This window comes from Danio rerio, chromosome 3 (assembly GCF_049306965.1).
Source record: "Danio rerio strain Tuebingen ecotype United States chromosome 3, GRCz12tu, whole genome shotgun sequence".
Taxonomy (NCBI): domain Eukaryota; kingdom Metazoa; phylum Chordata; class Actinopteri; order Cypriniformes; family Danionidae; genus Danio; species Danio rerio.
The window spans coordinates 42994760-43002500 of record NC_133178.1 but is presented as its reverse complement, the minus strand read 5'-3'; positions in this window follow the sequence as shown (position 1 = coordinate 43002500).

Genomic DNA, 7741 nt, shown 5'->3' with positions numbered 1-7741 from the left:
ATCGCAATACAGCAAGGCAAAAACAGTTGTACTATTGCACTCTTTGCACAATTGGTGGCGCTATATCTCAGCAATCTTTGAGGGTGCGTTGAATATCTCTCTGGGGTCTTGTAGACAATGTTCCAATCTATCAGCAAACCCAGATTCATACCAAGTTACTCTACCATTTTTAGGTTATTGACCTCTGAACATCCCATAAATAGCAAAACAGAGCAATCCAAAAACAGTTATGTACCTTTTCACTCTTGGCACAATTAGTGGCACTGTTTCTCAGCAGTCTTTGAGGGTGCGTTAAATATCTCAGTTGGGTCTTGTACACAATGTTCCCATCTATTACCAACACCAGATTCTTACTAAATTACTGTACCATTTTCAGGTTATTGACCTCTGAACTTGCCATAAATCGCAATATAGCAATGTAAAAACAGCTATGTACTGTTGTACTCAACCCAGACTCATTCTGAAAACGTAGTCCCGTGGAAGTTTCTGGAGACCGCGAAATATGCAGGGGCGCCCCCAAGGGGTGGCCAGGGGTGGCCACGGCCACCCCTTGGTAAACTCTGGCCACCCCTGTGGCCACCACTTTGGCCACCCCAATATAATTTTGCTGTGACATTATTGATTTAGATGTACTTATAAATCCCCAATGTTTAAATAAATAAAATGCAACCACCAAATTATTGTTGGTGTTACTGACGTAGCTGATTCATTGTCTCTCCCCCTTAGTGCTGGTTCAGTGCTGAATGCTGGTGAAAGCAAACTGACGCATGCGCGCAGAAAACCATTCCCGCGCGCCTCACGCACTCCTGTGTGAATCCCGGTTGGTTGTTTGCATGCACGCCGACAAAATACGTGCCGCTCATGCGCCGTGAAACGGAGTAACAGCCTTTTGTGCAGAGCTGAAAGTAGACTAAAGTTTATATAATAATATGATGATGATGTTACCTTCACTAAGCATGCCTTTAAAGCAGAAAGGAGGGATAATGAGTCAGGGAGGTAAGACTTCGTAACATGATTTCTCAGCCATGATCGGGTCTAAAACCAAAGATAATTCTATAAAACACATATTTTTGTATTCTTTAGAATTGTCATAATTAATTTTCATGCAAAAGGTTTCTTAAGTAGTGATCTTGGCATATCACTCCAGTTGTTGTTTTCCAGTAATATTTAGGATTGATTTCTGTTATTTATTCAGAATAATAATTGTATATAAATAATAATAAAATAAATATAAATAAATTGTTATATTTACTGAATAACAAATCTAACAATTCAAGAGAGGTGGGGGGTGTATAGGGTGGTTCGCCCAGGGTGTCATTTAAACTAGAACCGCCACTACCCTTCCCGATCGTCGTTGACAGCACGCACACACCTTCAGTCGACAGCAATGGCAATAATATTTACCTAAGGTACAGTATATCAATAGAAGAAGCAGCATTAATAAAATGGCTCAAAACGTAATATGGATAAATGATATTATTAGGTATAGTGAGTGTGTATAGTAATCCCTTTTGTTCAGTTTGTTCATTTGTTTGGGTTATTGATGAACTCATTATTCTTTCATTCATTTTCTTTTCGGCTTAGTCCCTTTATTAATCCAGGGTCGCCACAGTGGAATAAACCGCCAACTTATCTAGCACATTTTTACACAGTGGATGCCCTTCCAGCTGCAACCCATCTCTGGGAATATACCGTATGATGTGCAATAAAAGCACGTAAAAAGTTATTTATAAAGTATGTATATATGTGTGTGTGTGTGTGTGTGTGTGTGTGTATGAAAAGTGTTTTTAAACTAAACATAGATTTTTATTTGGTTTGCACATGTACTTCCTGAATTACTTCAAGGAATAAATAGCAATATTTCAAGAAGAATTAATTAAATGAATAAAAACTATATTATTACATTTACCAAAAAACAAAAATATAACATTACACTGAATTTTTTTTTTTTTTTTTGTGCCACCCCAAGATTTGGTGCGGCCTCTATTGGCCACCCCTAAGAAAATTTTCTGGGGGCGCCACTGGAAATACGTTCTGGGAGGCACATATTTGCGCAGTTTTTGTTCTCGCGTAAAGCCACCGGAGGCCACTGTCGAGTGACCATCTGTCTGACTGACTGACTGACTGAATGATTGACTGGGTGACTGGCCAATCGGCTGACCCACCCTCCTCTTCCTTTCCTAAACCCAACTGCCTTTACCGATTGACCCGCCCGTCCGCCCGTTTGCTTCCCTAAACCCGAGCAACGTTTTACAAAAGCTGTCCAGAAAAAGAAAAGCCCTTGTCTGATTTTGTCTACTTTTTCTTAGCAGATTTTTGTCTACCTTTTCACCACATTCTCACCCTGTTATGAACTCGTTCACTTTATTTTTTGGATTCTGTTATTGTCTTACCTGATTTCTGAAACCGCTGTTCTCCGGACTAGAACCGGATTGTCGGGTTGCCGCCGTTGTTGAGGTCAGCTCCTGTCTGCGTCTCAACTTTGCAGACGTACATGACGAGCTGCCGGTGAGCATGAAGACGAACGGCGTCACACCGCCCCGTAGCGTATGCTTAAAAAAATGAAATGCAGCCATACGTACCTCCGGCTAGATAAATCGCGTTCTCCATAAACGTCCGCGAGATTTTTTTGAATGAGCTTTGGTTGAGTGCAATGGTACAGCTGTTTGTGCATTGCTGTATTGCGATTTATGGCAAGTTTAGAGATCAATAACCAGAAAAATGTACAGTAATGTGGTATGAATCCTGGTTTGCTGATAGATTGGAACATTGTCTACAAGACCTCAATGAGATATTCAACGCACCCTCAAAGACTGCTAAGGTATAGCGCCACCAATTGTGTCAAGAGTGCAATGGTACTTCGCTGTAAGCGATTTTTTTGCAAGTTCAGAGGTCAATAACCTAAAATTGGTACAGTAATGTGGTATGAATCTGGGTTTGCTGATAGATTGGAACATTGTCTACAAGATCCCAGTGAGATATTCAACGCACCCTCAAAGACTGCTGAGATATAGCGCCACCAATTGTGCCAAGAGTGCAATAGGTCAATGTTTTTGCCTTGCTGCATTGCTATTTATGGCAAGTTTAGAGATCAATAACCTAAAATTGGTACAGTAATGTGGTATGAATCTGGGTTTGCTGATAAATTGGAACATTGTCTATAAGACCCCAGTGAGATATTCAACGCACCCTCAAAGACTGCTGAGATATAGCGCCACCAATTGTGAAAAGAGTGCAATGGTACATAGCTGTTTTTGCCTTGCTGTATTGCGATTCATGGCAAGTTTAGAGATCAATAACCAGAAAAATGTACAGTAATGTGGTATGAATCTGGGTTTTCTGATAGATTGGAACATTGTCTACAAGACCTCAATGAGATATTCAACGCACCCTCAAAGACTGCTGAGGTATAGCGCCACCAATTGTGTCAAGAGTGCAATGGTACTTGGCTGTAAGCGATTTTTTTGCAAGTTTAGAGGTCAATAACCTACAATTGGTACAGTAATGTGGTATGAATCTGGGTTTGCTGATAGATTGGAACATTGTCTACAAGATCCCAGTGAGATATTCAACGCACCCTCAAAGACTGCTGAGATATAGCGCCACCAAATGTGTCAAGAGTGCAATAGGACAGCTGTTTTTGTCGTGTTGTAATGCGATTTATGGCAAGTTTAGAGATCAATAACCAGAAAATTTTACAGTAATGTGGTATGAATCTAGGTTTGCTGATAAATTGGAACATTGTCTACAAGACCTCAATGAGATATTCAACGCACCCTCAAAGACTGCTGAGATATAGCGCCACCAATTGTGAAAAGAGTGCAATGGTACAGCTGTTTTTGCCTTGCTGTATTGCGATTCATGGCAAGTTTAGAGATCAATAACCAGAAAAATGTACAGTAATGTGGTATGAATCTGGGTTTTCTGATAGATTGGAACATTGTCTACAAGACCTCAATGAGATATTCAACGCACCCTCAAAGACTGCTGAGGTATAGCGCCACCAATTGTGTCAAGAGTGCAATGGTACTTGGCTGTAAGCGATTTTTTTGCAAGTTTAGAGGTCAATAACCTACAATTGGTACAGTAATGTGGTATGAATCTGGGTTTGCTGATAGATTGGAACATTGTCTACAAGATCCCAGTGAGATATTCAACGCACCCTCAAAGACTGCTGAGATATAGCGCCACCAAATGTGTCAAGAGTGCAATAGGACAGCTGTTTTTGTCGTGTTGTAATGCGATTTATGGCAAGTTTAGAGATCAATAACCAGAAAATTTTACAGTAATGTGGTATGAATCTAGGTTTGCTGATAGATTGGAACATTGTCTACAAGATGCCAGTGAGATATTCAACGCACCCTCAAAGACTGCTATGATATAGCGCCACCAATTGTGTCAAGAGTGCAATGGTACTTAGCTGTATTGCGATTTTTGGCAAGTTTAGAGGTCAATAGCCTAAAATTGGTACAGTAATGTGGTATGAATCTGGGTTTGCTGATAGATTGGAAAATTGTCTACAAGACCTCAGTGAGATATTCAACGCACCCTCAAAGACTGCTGAGATATAGCGCCACCAATTGTGAAAAGAGTGCAATGGTACATAGCTGTTTTTGCCTTGCTGTATTGCTATTCATGGCAAGTTTAGAGATCAATAACCAGAAAAATGTACAGTAATGTGGTATGAATCTGGGTTTGCTGATAGATTGGAACATTGTCTACAAGACCTCAATGAGATATTCAACGCACCCTCAAAGACTGCTGAGGTATAGCGCCACCAATTGTGTCAAGAGTGCAATGGTACTTGGCTGTAAGCGATTTTTTTGCAAGTTCAGAGGTCAATAACCTAAAATTGGTACAGTAATGTTTTATGAATCTGGGTTTGCTGATAGATTGGAACATTGTCTACAAGATCCCAGTGAGATATTCAACGCACCCTCAAAGACTGCTGAGATATAGCGCCACCAATTGTGCAAAGAGTGCAATGGTACATAGCTGTTTTTGCCTTGCTGTATTGCGATTTTTGGCAAGTTTAGAGGTCAAGAACCTAAAATTGGTACAGTAATGTGGTATGAATCTAGGTTTGCTGATAGATTGGAACATTGTCTATAAGACCCCAGTGAGATATTCAACGCACCCTCAAAGACTGCTGAGATATAGCGCCACCAATTGTGCAAAGAGTGCAATGGTACTTAGCTGTATTACGATTTTTGGCAAGTTCAGAGGTCAATAGCCTAAAATTGTTAAAGTAATATGCTATGAATTTGGGTTTGCTGATAGATTGGAACATTGTCTACAAGACCTCAGTGAGATATTCAACGCACCCTCAAAAACCGATGAGATACAGTGCCACCAATTGTGCCAAGAGTGCAATGGTACATAGCTGTATTGCGATTAATGGCAAGTTTAAAGGGTCAATAACCAGAAAATGGTACAGTAATGTGGTATGAATCTGGGTTTGCTGATAGAGGGGAACATTGTCTACAAGACCCAAGTAAGATTTTCAACGCACCCTCAAAGACAGCTGAGATACAGCGCCACCAATTGTGCCAAGAGTGCATTGGAACAAAACTGTTCTGCTGTGTCAAAATTAACTAGTGGTACCTAGCCTGAAAATGCTAGTGTTTAATTTGTGTATAATCTTATTTCTGGTGTTGTGATAGACAAGTACAATATGTATAAGCTTCTTGTAATTTTTTTAATAAAATACCAACAATAAGCTTAATAATAATAATAATAGAATTAATAATAATATTATTAATATTTTTTCTTTTTATCATTTATATTAATATTAGTAGTATTAGTACTGTTAAATTCATGTAAATTTGTATAGGTATATAGTTAATTTGTATATATATATATATATATATATATATATATATATATATATACACACACAGGGCTGACATGGTGGTGCAGTGGGTAGCACTGTCGCCTCACAGCAAGAAGGTTGCTGGTTCGAGCCTTGACTTGGTCAGTTGGCCTTTCTGTTTTTGCATGTTCTCCCCGCTTTCACGTGGGTTTCCTCTGGGTGCTCGGTTTCCCCCACAGTCCAAAGACATGCAGTACAGTTAAATTGGGAAGGCTAAATTGTCCATAGTGTACGACTGTGGATGTTTCCCAGAGATGGGTTGCAGCTGGAAGGGCATCCGCTGCATAAACCATGTCCTGGAGAAGTTGGCGGTCATTCCGCTGGGGCGACCAAAGTTTAATAAAGGAAACAAGCCGAAAAGAAAATGAATGAATACATATACATACACTTAAATAAACACAGACACAGGAAAATGTATTGTGTACTGTGTATGAATATATATATATATATATATATATATATATATATATATATATATATATATATATATAGAGAGAGAGAGAGAGAGAGAGAGAGAGAGAGAGAGAGAGAGAGACATATTTTACACACATATTTATAAATAGGTACATATTAATAAATTTTTATAAGGTATATAGATTAATTGGCATTTATTTCAGTACAATATGTATAAGTGCATTGTAAAATATTTTTATTTCACTACTACTATTACTACTAATAATAAAAATTAATAATAATAACAATTATTAATAATATTAATAATAATAAATCATTATTATTAAATGATTATGTATTGGCATCTTTATTTTGTGTAAATTTATAACACAAACATACTTTTTTATCTTTAGTGTTAAACATTTTTAATGTGAACACACACACACACACACACACATAGTTTATAGTACACACATACATAGTATGTAGTAGGCACACAAATACATAAAAGTTAAAAATAAAACATTAAATGAATATGCAAAAAACTTGGCATATAGCACCTCCAACTGGGCATTTATTGAAATGACTGTCTTTTGACCGTTTTTAGGTCTGTCTTCTCAATGGGATAGAATTATACATATTTATACATATGCAGACGCGTGTATAGACGTATACTATTAACCTGTTGTGTAATATTAGAGAGAACATGGTACAGTATTCAATTATGCAATAGCTCATTCAGTTCAATTCACATTTATTTGTATAAGGTGTATAAAAAGGTGTATAAGAAGTGCATTGTCTGTTCTTTGAAACAATAGGTTTAACAAAACTTGAATTGTATTTACAGGCGTGGGTGTCAGAAAAAGCTACTGAAATCTAATACAAATTGTAGTATTTGCAGATAAAACATATGCATTAACTTTTACAACTTTAATTAATAAAACAATTATTTTGTATCTAAAATCCTTGCTGAGGCAGGCACTGTCTATTCATAGGTGGGTCATGTGAAGTCTTCATAAAGGACTATTTCTGGAAAAAAAACAAAAATATATTGTACTCAAACGATGGCACTGTCAATAATTAATCAATGATGCAATTAGATTTCATGCTTGCAGCCCGTTTTCTATCTTATATCAGTTTCATTTAGCATTTTTCATTTTTCAAAAAGGAACATAAATAAACACGGTCCCTAAGATGAGCGCGAATAAGAAGCTGAAAAACGGAAGCGTCGCGGTTTTTAAGGTGGACCGCATAGCGTCAATAAGAAGCTGCGAATAAGAAGCTGGATTCAGCCTCGTCCCGATATGTTGTATTTTAGCTCTTAAAATAGATCTACACTATATTTTATGTTGTTTAATTTTGGATGAGCAAATAGCAGTATAGCCTAAATTACATATTTTTAAAAGATTATCATTCTGCCTACCTGCAGCGCACGAGATTTCTCGGTTGATCCGCGGTAAATCCACTTAAGCACTA